Genomic DNA, 14,615 nt, shown 5'->3' with positions numbered 1-14,615 from the left:
TTCCGTCATTCCCCCCCTCGCCTTCACCAGCAACATGCCCAGCCTCCGCTCCCAAGTGTGCGCCGGCATGACGTCACACCGCATGGCCGCGCAGGAGGACGTCAGTTACGTCACAGGGCGCCCGGTGAGAAGGAGCGCTACGCTGGACGGGTGAGTGTGTGTGTGTGTGTCTGTGTCTGTGTGTGTCTGTGTCTGTCTGTGTCTGTCTGTGTCTGTCTGTATCTGTCTGTGTCTGTCTGTGTCTGTCTGTCTCTCTGTCTCTCTGTCTGTCTGTCTCTATCTCTGTCTGTGTGTGTGTATGTGACTGTGTGTGTGTATGTGACTGTGTGTGTTTGTGTGACTCTCTGTGTGTGTGACTGTGTGTGTGTTTGTGTGTGTGTGTGGGGGAACCTGCAAGGGAACCTGCGGCCTAATGTGGGGAAACTACTACCAAATGTGCGGAGTCTATGCTACCTAATGTGGGGAGACTGCTACCTAATGTGGGGAATCTGTGTTACCAAATGTGGGGAGTCTATGCTACCTTATGTGGGGAATCTGTGCTACCGAATGTGGGGAATCTATGCTACCTAATGTGGGGAAACGGCTACCTAATGTGGGGAATCTGTGCTACCTAATTTGGGGAAATTGCTACCTAATGTGGGGAATCTGTGCTACCTAATGTGGGGAAATTGCTAACTAATGTGGGGGAACTGCTGCCTACCTAATGTGGGGGAACTGCTGCCTACCTTATGCTCCCCCCCTGGCAGTAGCACCCTCATCATCCACCAGCAACACCCCCCCCCCCCCCCCCCAGCAGTAGCACCTCCATCAGCAGATCCTGATGGTGGATGATGGCGGTGCTCCTGCCAGTAGGATGATCCTGCCGATGGATGATGGGGGTGATACTGCCAGGGGGGATGGCCAGTAGCACCCTAATCATCCTCCAGCAACACCCCCCCAGTAGTAGCACCCCCATCATCCACTAGCAACATCACCAATACCCCCCTCCCGTGGTAATAGCATCAGCTAACCGATGTTGAGGGGTGTTACTGCAGTTGTGGTATTATATTCAGAGGGTGCACTGTATGGCAATGTTATATTCAGAGGGCGCAGTTTGTGGTAGTATTATTAGAGATGAGCGAACTTGCAGTAAATTCGATTCATCACAAACTTCTCGGCTTGGCAGTTGATAACTTATCCTGCGTAAATTAGTTAAGCCTTCAGGTGCTCCGGTGGGCTGGAAAAGGTGGATACATTCCTAGGAAAGAGTCTCATAGGACTGTATCCACCTTTTCCAGCCCACCAGAGCACCTGAAAGCTGAACTAATTTATGTAGGAAAAGTCATCAACTGTCGAGCCGAGAAGTTCGTGACGAATCAAATTTACTGTAAGTTCGCTCATCTCTAAGTATTATATTCAGAGGGCGCAGTGGGTGGTAGTATTATATTCAGAGGGTACAGTGTGTGGCGGTATTATATTCAGGGGTACAGTATGTGGCAGATTTATATTCAGAGAGTACAGTGTGTGGCAGATTTATATTCAGAGGGTACAGTATGTGGCAGATTTATATTCAGAGGGTACAGTATGTGTTGGTATTATATTCAGAATGTACAGATGTGTGGTAGTATTATATTCAGTGGGTACGGTGTATGGAAAGTTTATAATCAAAGAGTGTAGTGTATAGTAGTATTATATTTAGCGGATACAGTGTCTGGCAGGTTTATAATAATACTTGTTTTCATATAGAGGATGAGAATGCGTTGACATAGTGAGGAGACGTCTGGGCGTCACATTCTGCAGAGAGAAGTTTTAGCTGGAACAGGCGGTATGTACCATCTGAATTAGATAAGGGTAGACTATAGAGAAGACGTCACCTGTAATCACTGATATCATTGTGTAATCTCCTCACTATAGAGAAGACGTCACCTGTAGTCACTGATATCACTGTGTATTCTCCTCACTATAGAGAAGACGTCACCTGTAATCACTGATATCATTGTGTATTCTCCTCACTATAGAGAAGACGTCACCTGTAGTCACTGATATCACTGTGTATTCTCCTCACTATAGAGAAGACGTCACCTGTAATCACTGATATCATTGTGTATTCTCCTCACTATAGTGAAGACGTCACCTGTAGTCACTGATATTATTGTGCATTCTCCTCACTATAGAGAAGACATCACCTGTAGTCACTGATATCATTGTACATTCTCCTCTCTATGTCCTATCAGAGCTGTAGTCACTTGTAAGTTCTACAGTTAGGTCAGTGAAACTACAACTCCCAGCATAACCTCACCACTGCTCAAAGGGGTACTCTACTGGAAAAACATTTTTTAATCAACTGGTGCTACAAAGTTAAACAGATTTGTAAATTACTTCTATTAGCTGCTGTATAAGCGATTCACAGGAAGTTATTTTCTTTTTTAATTTCTTTTCTGTCTGACCACAGTGCTCTGTGCTGACACTCTTTTTTATTATAAAAGTACAAAACTTTACAAAACATAAAACAAGTTCATTTCACTGTAACAAAATTAACAAAACTGAACATAAAAACAAACTATCCGTCTCAAAATAACAACTTAAACCTTCCTAACCGGCCAGCCCAGATAAACCAAAAATAAATGAATAAATAAATCATTACCTACTATAGTCCAACACACACACACACACACACATACCTAATGAACATAAATAAAGCTTTCCACGCTGGGATCAAAAACTAAAAATATCCAAACTAGGAAACATTACCACACTGCTCCTCCCCCCAATAACAAAACAAAAATATGGCTAGCTGCCGTAACAAAAATAATCCAACTTGGATAACAAAATATATACATATATATATATATATATACATACACACACACACACACATATATATATATATATATATACATACATATACATACATACAAATACACTTTTTTTTTCCCCTTTTTCTTTCTTTTTTCTATACATATATATATATACATATATACATACACATACACATACACACACACACATATATATATATGTATACACATACACATACATACACATATACACATACATACACATATACATACACACACACACACACATATATATACATATATATACATATATATATATATATATACATACATACATACATACCCACCCTTTTTTTTTTTTTTTTTTTTTTTTTTTTTTATATGTTTTTTTTTTTTAACCTCCCCTACCCCCACCACACACACACATACATATACCCACAAACAAAAACTAATCCACACTGGGACACAAACATAAACACAAACATAAATATAGTGTACTCTTAACACTATACTATAATAACTGAAAACTGGTCCGACTGCCTTTCTCTCCCAAATAATTATGACATTGTACAAATAAAATAAAAAATATTACAAAAAAAAAAAATAAGGTGTATACATAAAACTATACAGATTATACATAACAAACAACTCAATAACACAGAAAAACAACCTATACTAAACTATCCCATCACCCACCACCCCCTCTGGACATGGGTCAGAGTCCATAGGTCACAGTTTTTGTCCACAACTGACCCATACCAGACCCCCAAAATAGTACCCACTGCAACAGTCCAGTCCTGGGTACAGACCACCACCACCCCCCGAAAACCCCCCACCCAACCTAAAATACACCCCTACCCACCTAATGTAAACAGAACAATATATATACAAAACAATATTTACATACTCTACAACAAGCAATATTAACAGTACAATACACCAAAACCACAAGGCTCAAGTTTGGTTGCCTGCAAGCCCTTTACAATCTTTTCCATAGAAAACAAAACAAAAGGCTAAGGTGACATGCATAGCCCCCCACCAGGAAGAAGGATGGCAATCCTGATAAAATTAAATTTAAATTCCTCTCCCTATCAACCTCTAACCCTATCACTATCCCTTCATGAAACTGACCCTATACTCACCCTAAGATATATACACTATCCCTGGCCAAAATAAGGTACTTCACCTTAAGGGCCTAGTACTTAGGGCACATCAAAAGAAAAACCTCTCCATAGGAGAGAAGCCCTACTGGTACCAAGACTGCCATACTCCAAAGACCTGATCTTCCCAAGGTCACCGGTGATATTCCTACAGACCTCCACCTCGGAGAGGATTTTCTGTTGGGTCGACACTAAACACCGTGCACTCCACGTGTAGTACCTAACCACTAAGCTAACTAAGAATAAAGTGCCCCGGTCTCGGCCACCCAGGGACCTGAATGCCCCATAAGCCCACTCCGGATAGGTAAGGCCGGCAAGTTGACTCCAGCCGATGGAAGCGCCCACCCGGTTGTAAACCCCTATATTAAAGGGACAGTGAAGCAGGAAGTGGTCCATGCTTTCCAGCGTGTCCCCGCACTCTTCTCGGGGACATCCCCGGTCATCAGAGTTCCTACACTTCAGGTTGTCCCTTACATATAGCTTCCCCTGAAAGCAGCGCCAGGCCAAGTCCCAAAACTTCTGGGGGATCCTTTTCATGTTCAAAAGATACAACCCCACCCTCAGATCCCGACCTGGGCAGTCCCTGAGCGCCAGAGGCTTCTGAAAGTGGGTCAACAGAACCCGTTTGTCAAGGAACTGCCTTGACTGGGTCCTGATCTCCCACACTCCCAGACCCCACCGACGTATCGCCTTCAGAGTCGGGGTAGCGTAAGCCGGAAGATATCCATGGGGCGTACGGAGGTCCTTCACTTGCCCTCCTGTCTCCCATTCCTGGAAGAAAGGCCGAAACCATTCCCTGCAGGAGAGTACCCACGGAGGAGCCCTCTCTGACCAGAGGTTTGCGATGTTGGCTTTCAAGAAGGTGTTCGTAAAGAACACCACAGGGTTTACCATAGATAAACCCCCTAGTCTCCTCGTGCGGTACGTAACCTCCCTCTTGACTAGGTTCATCCTGTTCCCCCATAACAGTTGGAAAAACAGGCTGTAGATCCTAGTATAGTAAGCCTCTGGCAAGATACATACGCTGCCCAGATAGATAAACAAGGGGAGCAGGTACGATTTGATCAGGTGTACTGGTTCACCTTCTGAGTGGCATCCTGGAGCTTACCATCCCAGTTTTTGGTGGGATAATCATCCTGGCCGAATGTGATGCCTAAGACTTTTGCTGATTCTTGGGGCCCTGGAAGGGTGTCCGGGAGATCAAACGTGGGATCCCCCCCTCCCAGCCAGAGACTCTCACACTTATCCCGGTTGATCTTAGACCCGGATGCCTCCGAGTAGCGTTCCACCTCCGACATCACCACATCGACCTCCTCTCTCGAGGAGACGAAAATAGTGACATCATCAGCGTACGCCACCACTCTCTGGGTGACAGCCGGCTCCGCCAGACTCATCCCGACTCCCGCCAACGGCCCACAATCTACCCTCCGGACGAAGGGATCGATTGCGAATACGTATAAAAGCGGGCTCAAAGGACAACCCTGACGGACTCCGGACCCCACCTCAAAAGAGCGGCCAGACCACCCGTTCACAAGCGGGAAACTCTCTGCCCCTGCATACAAGATCTTAAGCCAATTAACAAAAGTAGTTGGTAAGCCATATCTCAGGAGGACGGACCAGAGGTACTCGTGGTTCACCCGATCAAATGCTTTGGCCTGATCCAAGGACAGCAAGTACCCCTTCCAGAGACCTGCACTACTCCGCCCCACTGCCTCCCTGACACTAAGGACAGCACTTAAGGTGCTTCGGCCTGGAACAGAGCAGTGCTGAGCCCCCGAAAGGAGCCGGGGTGCAAACTTCACCAGCCGATTAAACAATATCTTGGCCAGAAGCTTCCTGTCCGTATTGAGAAGAGCTATGGGCCTCCAATTCTCAACACGGCTAGGATCTTTACCCTTTGACAGAAGAATCAGGGCTGACCTCCTCATTGACTTCGGCAGAGTGCCCGAGGAGAGACACTCATTAAATACCTCAGTCAAGAGGGGAGCTAAAGACTCCTTAAAGGTCCTGTACCACTCAGATGTTAAGCCATCCGGGCCTGGCGACTTCTTGGGGGCGAGCCCCTCGATCGCCAGTCTCACTTCCTCTTCCCCTATTTCTTCTGCCAAAACATCAAGAGAGGGGTCTACCCCTGGCTCAGGAATGGTTTCAGTCAGGAAAACCGACATCCTGTCTCGATCTAGATCCTTCCTCCCCAAGAGGTGCGAGTAGAAGGATCTGACGACCTCCAAGATCCCTGATCTGGACCGATTCAGAGATCCTGTACTATCAATCAGTCCTGAAATGACTTTACTACTCACTGACATCTTGCAGTTCCTGTAAGGGTCGGGCGAGCGGTGCTTCCCGAAATCCCTCTCAAAAACCAAAGATGCGTGCCTATCGTACTGACACCTCATCAGCAAGGACTTCACTCTGGAGATATCCTCTCGGCTACCTCCAGTCGAGACAAGAAGCTCGAGTTTCCTCCTCAGACCCTGATACAGGCGATACCTGTTCAGGGACCTGAGGCTCGAGAGCTGGCGGAAGAACCCCGCAACCCGCTTCTTGAATATCTCCCACCACTCCAGCTTATTACTACAGAGGCCCAGTAAAGGTACCTGACTCTGAAGAAAATCCTCAAAGGACTGTCTCACCTCTGCTTCCTCCAGGAGGGACGAATTCAGCTTCCAATAAGCTTTACCCATCCGGGGGGTCTCTGAAACATTCAGGGAAAACAAAATCATACAGTGATCGGAGAACTCCACCTCAACCACGGACACTGCGGAAGAGACGGCTTCCTCCTTTAAATAAAACCTATCTATCCTAGACCTGCGACTACCTTGATGATAGGTGAAACCCGCGTGGCCCGAGGGGCTCCGGATGTGGGCGTCCTCTAGGCGAGCTTCTCTAGCTATGCTAATCAGTGCCACACTATCGCAAGTCAGCGGACCATTGGAGCCTCTCCGATCTTGGGACCTCGTGACATTATTGAAGTCCCCTCCAAAGATCACTTGCCGACTCGTAAAAAGAAAGGGCTTAATCCTCATAAAGAGATCTTTACGGCCCCGCTTAGTTTGCGGGGCGTAGATGTTAATGAGCCGAAGCTCTTGTCCCTTCATGAAGACATCTAAGATCAGGCACCTCCCCATTTCTAATTCAATAACCCGTCGGCATTCAACAGGAGCGGTAAAAAGGACCGCCACCCCACTATACGGCTCAGCCGCAAGAGACCAGTGGGAGGGACCACGCCTCCACTCTCTTCTGGCTCTTACCAGAGAGGCTAGATCTGGCAACCTGGTCTCCTGTAAAAAGAAAATGTCAGCTTCAACGCGGCCGAGAAAATCAAAGGCTGCGAATCTAGCCGTATCTGACTTTATGCTGGCACAGTTAATAGATGCCAGCGTCAATGGGGTGAGTGCCGCCATACAGGGTGATTAAATTAGACGGCCACACCCTTTACTTTTTCTTTCCCTTATTTTTAGCCCCCTCATCCCCCGAAGAAGATGAGAGGGCAGGACCACTCTTAGTTCTTTTTTTTGATTCAGTTTGGTCCATTTGATCCCCATCTACGTCCGGCCCCGGTCTAGCCCTGCCCTCCAAGGAAGGAGCCTCAATAGGACAGGGCCCAGTTCCCCCTGGAGGCTCCTTCTTCCTAGGCACCTGGCCCTCACCTTCCCCCTTCAAGGAGGGGGAGGAGATGGTATCGAGGACGAGGTACCGGTTTGACAGGTCAATCAGAGGGGGGGCAATCAGGCTTCCGTTTTGGACCTGGCCCGTAGTACAGGGAACAGAGGGCTCTGACCTCTTCTTTCTCCCTTTTCTTTTGCCCTTGTCTTTCTTTTTAGGCCTCTCTCCACTCTCCTCATCCACACTTTCATAGTGGGAGGAATCGGAAGTGTCGGCCATATTGCCCTCCTCTTTGCGCAGCATCCTGACCTCCTCATCCAGCACGTCCTCCTCCTGGGCTTCAGCGGTTACAGGGCCAGCTTCAGGAGCAGGGGCCGGAGCTACCCCCGCCACCTGGGCACTCTCCAGCTCCCTACTCCTCCTCCGATTTTCCTCCCGCCTTAGTTTGGCGGGGCCCTTTTTCCTCCTCACTAGCCCTGTTGCGCCCCCATCCCTGCCCGTGCCCTCCCCAGCCGAGGCAACTTCACAGCTCTCCTCAGCCGGAGCGGCCGCTGCACGGGCGAAGGCGCTAGGACAACGGCTGAAAGGGTGCCCGAGGACACCACACAGGTGGCACCGGATCTGCCTACAGGATGCGGCCAGATGACCCACCCCACCACACAAAGCGCAGACCTGCACAGTACAGGCTGCGCTAAAGTGGGTGGGGCTGCCACACCTGTGACAGACCTTAGGCTGCCCCTGGTAGAAGACCTGGATCCTATCACGTCCAAGGAAGGCGGCTGACGGAATGTGGGCAACTGTACTCCCTGAACGCTTGAGTTTGACGGAAAACGTCCAGGCCCCGGACCAGATCCCGTGCTCATCAAAGTTTTTCTTGGGCATGTCCGTCACATCCCCATACCGTCCGAGCCAGGTCATGATGTCATAACAAGAAAGCGACTCGTTACGGGTCAAAACGGTCACTTTCTTGACAGAGTTCTGACGGGAAATCGCCTTTACGGCGAAATCCCGCCAGCCGGGCTCGTTCTTCGCCACTTCGTAGTTCGACCAGAAGAGTTCAAGACCCTCCGGCCAAACGAAACTGACGTCAAACTCAGACGAACCATAGGGGTGAATCAGGGCAAAGATGTCGCTCGCCCTGAATTCCATCTGAAGGAGGAGCTCAACCACTTTTGCGCGAGGTGGGCACGCATCCTCGCCCCTCCAAATCAGACGGACCACATTCCTACGGTTATTGTCCTGCCCGGATGTCGGGAGGGACCAGACCACCTCCCCATTCCTCTCTCGAAAAGCCCCCAAACCGTGCCTCTCTATCCAGAAAGACAGGTCGACCTCACCCCTTCCCTCTACCTGTATCGACCTGTCACCCCTGCGTAGAGCCTCCAGGAGGCGCTGTTGCAAGAGGCCTCCAGAGCCGGACGGAGACGGGGACCCCCCTGAACCCCCGGCAGCGACATTGGCATAGCTCCTAGGAGCAGTCACTACCGGGGGGGCAGCCGGACCAGACCCAGAACCAAACCCAGAACCACTAATAACACCATTCACACCACTCCTCTCATCATCTTTCTTCCCATTCATATCACTACTACCCCCACCATCATTCACTCCACTGACTCTCCCACATACACTCCTCTCATCCACAACACTTCCACACTCAGCATTCTCACATCCAGCACTCTTATCCTGACTAACATTTTCTGGGCTGGCTGGGACTTGTAGTGTTGCAGGTTTTATTACACTCTTTTTTTCTGGCTTAGCTGCCGGGGTCGATGCTGATAGTTCCTGCTCCATAGCTGAAGTCACTTCCGGAGTCTGGGGCTGCCCCTCCGGGCGCACCCCAGCTCCTCCCACAGTGCCAGCACCTACTTTTCCCAACCACACGGGTTCTGTGGATGATGCCGGCGCCCGGACACTCCCCCCCCTCACAGAGGAGTGCCCCGCAGCGCCCACAGAATACACAGTACTCGGAGGACCGCCCCCCGAGCACACAGACCTACCACTCTCCTCCACCGGCACCCGGACACTCCCCCCCCTCACAGGGGAGTGCCCCGCAGTGCCGGTAATGCCCATAGCACTCGGGGAACCGCCCCCCGAGCACACGGCAGCATAGCTTGCCTCGCCACTGCCCACCATCAGCCCATCCTGCCCCTCCCTACCGGCAAGATGGGTGGGCTTCACATCTATTGCGCCCTCTGCCTTTTCTGACGCCATGCTGTACCCCCCATGCTGGCTCCGTTCCACCACAGAAACGGGGTCTGGCAGTCTGGGGGGCCCAGCAGCCTGAACCAGCTTTGCAGCTGGCCCAGACTGCTGGAAGGGAACAAACACATATTGTACTGTTTCCTGAATCTTTTGTTTCTTAGCTTTTCGCTTCACCACCACATCCTCACACTGATCTTCTCCAAAGGTAAAATTCTGGAGGTGGGCTGGGGACTCCTGCATTATGATCGCCCTCAACAATCCCCCAGCCTCACTTTCCACATCCTCCTCACTATCGCTTGCTGGTAGTGCCACCTGTGCTGGCTCAATGTAGCTGTCCTGTGTTTTGGTGTCATAGGGAGTAGCCACAGGAACAGCATCCATCTCCACAACTTGTGCACTTTCTTCCACCTTCTCCTCCTCCTTTACAGCTTCACCACCATCCTCGCTATCTTCACCGCCACTACTCTCCCCAACATCCACCTCCACCTTACCTGGGGATTTCGTGGCGGCAAACCGGCTGTCGTTCTCAAGCTTTTCCTTAAAGAGACCGCTCCCCTCCAAGATCTCTGCTCTCCTCTCCTCCAGCTGCACAATCTCAGCTTTCAGTGCTGCGATCTTTTTCCTTAACTCTGGCCTGTTCTTTTTTGGTGCAGTGTTCACCAGATTCTGAGCGCCTCGCAGATCTTCTCTGGCCAACTTCAGATCCTTGCCGCACCGATCATACTCAGCAAACCTCGCGGCCAGGCGGGAGCAGTAGTTGGCACTGGACTCCTTGGGCCCTCGCTCTACCCACAACTCCACACTTCTCCTCCTCGCCTTTTGTCCACCAGATCTCTGGCTGGTACCTGTTGCCGGGGGAGCAGAGCCTGCATTGCTGCAGACTCTGCCAGATCTTCTACCCCGGGCCGGAATGGCTGTTGCTGTTTGCTCTCCACCCCCCGCCAGCCTTGAAGAACGGGAGGTGGAGGCCAGGGACGCCATGCGGGGAGGCTCTCCCGAGGAGGCTGCCACACACCTGGGGAGGCTGATGAAACACCTGCTCTGGTCTGCTGGAAGTCTCTGGAGCACACAAAGAGACACACCCGAATGAGCTGCACACCAAACTGCTCAGGACTACAGGAAGTGCACTCTGCTGACACCTCTGTTCATGTCAAGAACTGTCCATAGTAGGAGCAAATCCCCATAGCAAACCTATCCTGCTCTGGACAGTTCCTGACATTGACAGATGTGTCAGCAAATAGCACTGTGGTCAGACTGGAAAGAACTACACAACTTCTTGTGGAGCATACAGCAGCTTATAAGTACTGTAAGGATTAAGATTTTAAATAGAAGTAATTTAAAAATCTGTTTAACTTTCTGGCACCAGTTGATATAAAAGTAAATGTTTTCCAGTGGAGTACCCCTTTAAGTAATTCTGGGAGCTGTATATTTAAATGGTGAAAACTTCTTTAACACTTTCCAATTCTGTGGCAACTGGTATATCTGATTATTATACTGGAATTTCTCACAATGCGCTACAACAGTGGTGTCTGTCACAACAGGCTAAAAACTTACTGGGGGGAGGGGGTAGGTATGGGGTGACACCATTTTCTACCGCACCGGGTGACACCAACCCTAGCAACACCACTGTACACACACATCATTCATACCATTCCTACCAGGGACGTGCACACATAGGAGTGAAAGGGGGCTGGAGCCCCTGCCCTTTTCCTCACCTGCCCCTCTAGTGCCCTCACAAAAGGAGCTGCAGACTCAGGGTGACAGGTGAAGTAAAAAGGATCCATTGCTGGGAGATTTGTATGTGGTTTAATGGAGGGTGCTGTGCCCTCCCTGCAGCAAGGGGGCGCCACTTACCCTGTCATTATCTGCCATTTCTCAGCTTCTCTCCACACGGAGGAGACAGGAGCAGGGGAGGCAGAGAGAAGCCCCGCCCACAGCATGTCCGGACACAGACTTCAGTCTATGCAGCCCTTACTGTAAGTAACTGTAAATATATGTGAGTGATTGTATGTCAGTGTGTGTGTATGTATACATATATGTGTATCTCTATGTATGTGCCTGTGCAGAGAGGGATGGCTGGGGCCTTAGTGTAAGTGACTGTGTATATATTGAGTGACTGTATGTCAGTGTGAGGTGTATATGTGTGTGTTTGTGTCCATCTCTATGTATGTGCCTATATATGTGAGCAAGTGAATCTATGTATATGTGTATGTATGTATGTGTGTGTGTGTGTGTGTATATATGAGCAAGTGAATCTATGTATGTATGTATGTGTGTGTATATATATATATATATATATATATATATATATTTATATATATATGAGCAAGTGAATCTATGTATGTGTGTATATATATGAGCAATTGAATCTATGTTGTATGTGTGTGTATATATATGAGCAAGTGAATCTATGTATATGTGTGTATGTATGTGTGTGTGTGTATATATATATGAGTAAGTGAATCTATGTATATGTGTATGTAATGTATGTATGTGTATATATATATATATATATATATATATATATATGAGCAACTGAATCTATGTATGTGTGTATATACCGTATATACTCGAGTATAAGCCGAGTTTTTCAGCACGATTTTTCGTGCTGAAAACACCCCCCTCGGCTTATACTCGAGTGAACTCTCCACCCGCAGTGGTCTTCAACCTGGGGACCTCCAGAGGTTTCAAAACTACAACTCCCAGCAAGCCCGGGCAGCCATCGGCTGTCCGGGCTTGCTGGGAGTTGTAGTTTTGAAACCTCCGGAGGTCCGCAGGTTGAAGACCACTGCGGCCTTCGACATCATCCAGCCCCCTCTCACCCCCCTTTAGTTCTGTACAGTACTCACCTCCGCTTGGCGCTGGTCCGGTGCTGCAGGACTGTCCGGAGAGGAGGTGGTCCGGTGGGATAGTGGTTCCAGGCTGCTATCTTCACCGGGGAGGCCTCTTCTAAGCGCTTCGGGCCCGGCCCCAGAATAGTCACGTTGCCTTGACAACGACGCAGAGGTACGTTCATTGCCAACGTACTTCTGCGTCATTGTCAAGGCAACGCCTCTATTCCGGGCCCGCAGCGCGGAGAAGAGGCGCCCCCAGTGAAGATAGCAGCCTGGAACCACTATCCCACCGGACCACCTCCTCTCCGGACAGTCCTGCAGCACCGGACCAGCGCCGAGCGGAGGTGAGTACTGTACAGAACTAAAGGGGGGTGAGAGGGGGCTGGATGATGTTGAAGGCCGCAGTGGTCTTCAACCTGCGGACCTCCAGAGGTTTCAAAACTACAACTCCCAGCAAGCCCGGACAGCCGATGGCTGCCCGGGCTTGCTGGGAGTTGTAGTTTTGAAACCTCTGGAGGTCCGCAGGTTGAAGACCACTGAGGGCGGATGATGAGAAGAGGATGATAAAGGGGGGTGGGGATGATGACAAGAGGATGATGAAGGGGGGGTGTGGGATGATGAAGGGGGGTGGGGATGATGACAAGGGGATGATGAAGGGGGGTGGGGATGATTACAAGGGGATGATGAAGGGGGGGTGTGGGATGATGACAAGGGGATGATGAAGGGGGGTGGGGATGATGACAAGGGGATGATGAAGGGGGGATGTGTGGGATGATGACAAGGGGATGATGAAGGGGGGGGGTGTGGGATGATGACAAGGGGATGATGACAGGTGATGATGATAAGGGTCTGGATGATGACAGGCGGTGATGATGATGAGGATGTTAACCCCTTAAGGACTGAGCCCTTTTTCACCTTAAGGACTCAGCCATTTTTTGCAATTCTGACCACTGTCACTTTAAACATTAATAACTCTGGGATGCTTTTAGTTATCAATCTGATTCCGAGATTGTTTTTTCGTGACATATTCTACTTTAACATAGTGGTAAAATTTGTTGGTAACTTGCATCCTTTCTTGGTGAAAAATCCCAAAATTTTATGAAAAATTTGAAAATTTTGCATTTTTCTAACTTTGAAGCTCTCTGCTTGTAAGGAAAATGGATATTCCAAATATTTTTTTTTTATTCACATATACAATATGTCTACTTTATGTTTGCATCATAAAATTGACAAGTTTTTACTTTTGGAAGACACCAGAGGGCTTCAAAGTTCAGCAGCAATTTTCCAATTTTTCACAAAATTTTGAAACTCGCTTTTTTTCAGGGACCAGTTCAGGTTTGAAGTGGATTTGAAGGGTCTTCATATTAGAAATACCCCATAAAAGACCCCATTAAAAAAATTGCACCCCCCAAAGTATTCAAAATGACATTCAGTCAGCGTTTTAACCCTTTAGGTGTTTCACAGGAATAGCAGCAAAGTGAAAGAGAAAATTCACAATCTTCATTTTTTACACTCGCATGTTTTTGTAGACCCAATTTTTGAATTTTTGCAAGGGGTAAAAAGGAGAAAATTTTTACTTGTATTTGAAACCCAATTTCTCTCGAGTAAGCACATACCTCATATGTCTATGTTAATTGTTCGGCGGGCGCAGTAGAGGGCTCAGAAGGGAAGGAGCGACAAATGGTTTTTGGGGGGCATGTCACATTTAGGAAGCCCCTATGGTGCCAGAACAGCAAAAAACCCCACATGGCATACCATTTTGGAAACTAGACCCCTCGGGTAACATAACAAGGGGTAAAGTGAACCTTAATACCCTACAGGTGATTCACGACTTTTGCATATGTAAAAAAAAAAAAAAAAAAATTTCCCTAAAATGCTTGGTTTCCCAAAAGTTTAACATTTTTAAAAAGGGTAATAGCAGAAAATACCCCCCAAAATTTGAAGCCCAATTTCTCCCGATTCAGAAAACACCCCATATGGGGGTGAAAAGTGCTCTGCTGGCGCACTACAGGTCTCAGAAGAGAAGGAGTCACATT

The 14,615-nt window shown here is 48.5% G+C and overlaps 1 protein-coding gene across 1 annotated transcript in view; it reads left to right on the top strand.

The window, feature by feature from the left end:
• Positions 1–48: 48 nt before the first annotated feature.
• The window catches only part of LOC130282117 (neutral ceramidase-like), a 348,583-nt gene continuing 334,016 nt past the window's right edge, over positions 49–14,615 (top strand). Inside the window, exons 1-3 of the mRNA XM_056530030.1 lie at positions 49–150; positions 1,726–1,804; positions 11,625–11,721. The gene's annotated coding sequence lies outside the window, so the exon portion shown is untranslated. The remainder of the gene's footprint in view (positions 151–1,725; positions 1,805–11,624; positions 11,722–14,615) is intronic.

The sequence above is a fragment of the Hyla sarda genome, chromosome 7 (genome assembly GCF_029499605.1).
Source record: "Hyla sarda isolate aHylSar1 chromosome 7, aHylSar1.hap1, whole genome shotgun sequence".
In the NCBI taxonomy this organism is placed as follows: Eukaryota; Metazoa; Chordata; class Amphibia; order Anura; family Hylidae; genus Hyla; species Hyla sarda.
This window is presented reverse-complemented; position numbering and strand designations above follow the sequence as displayed.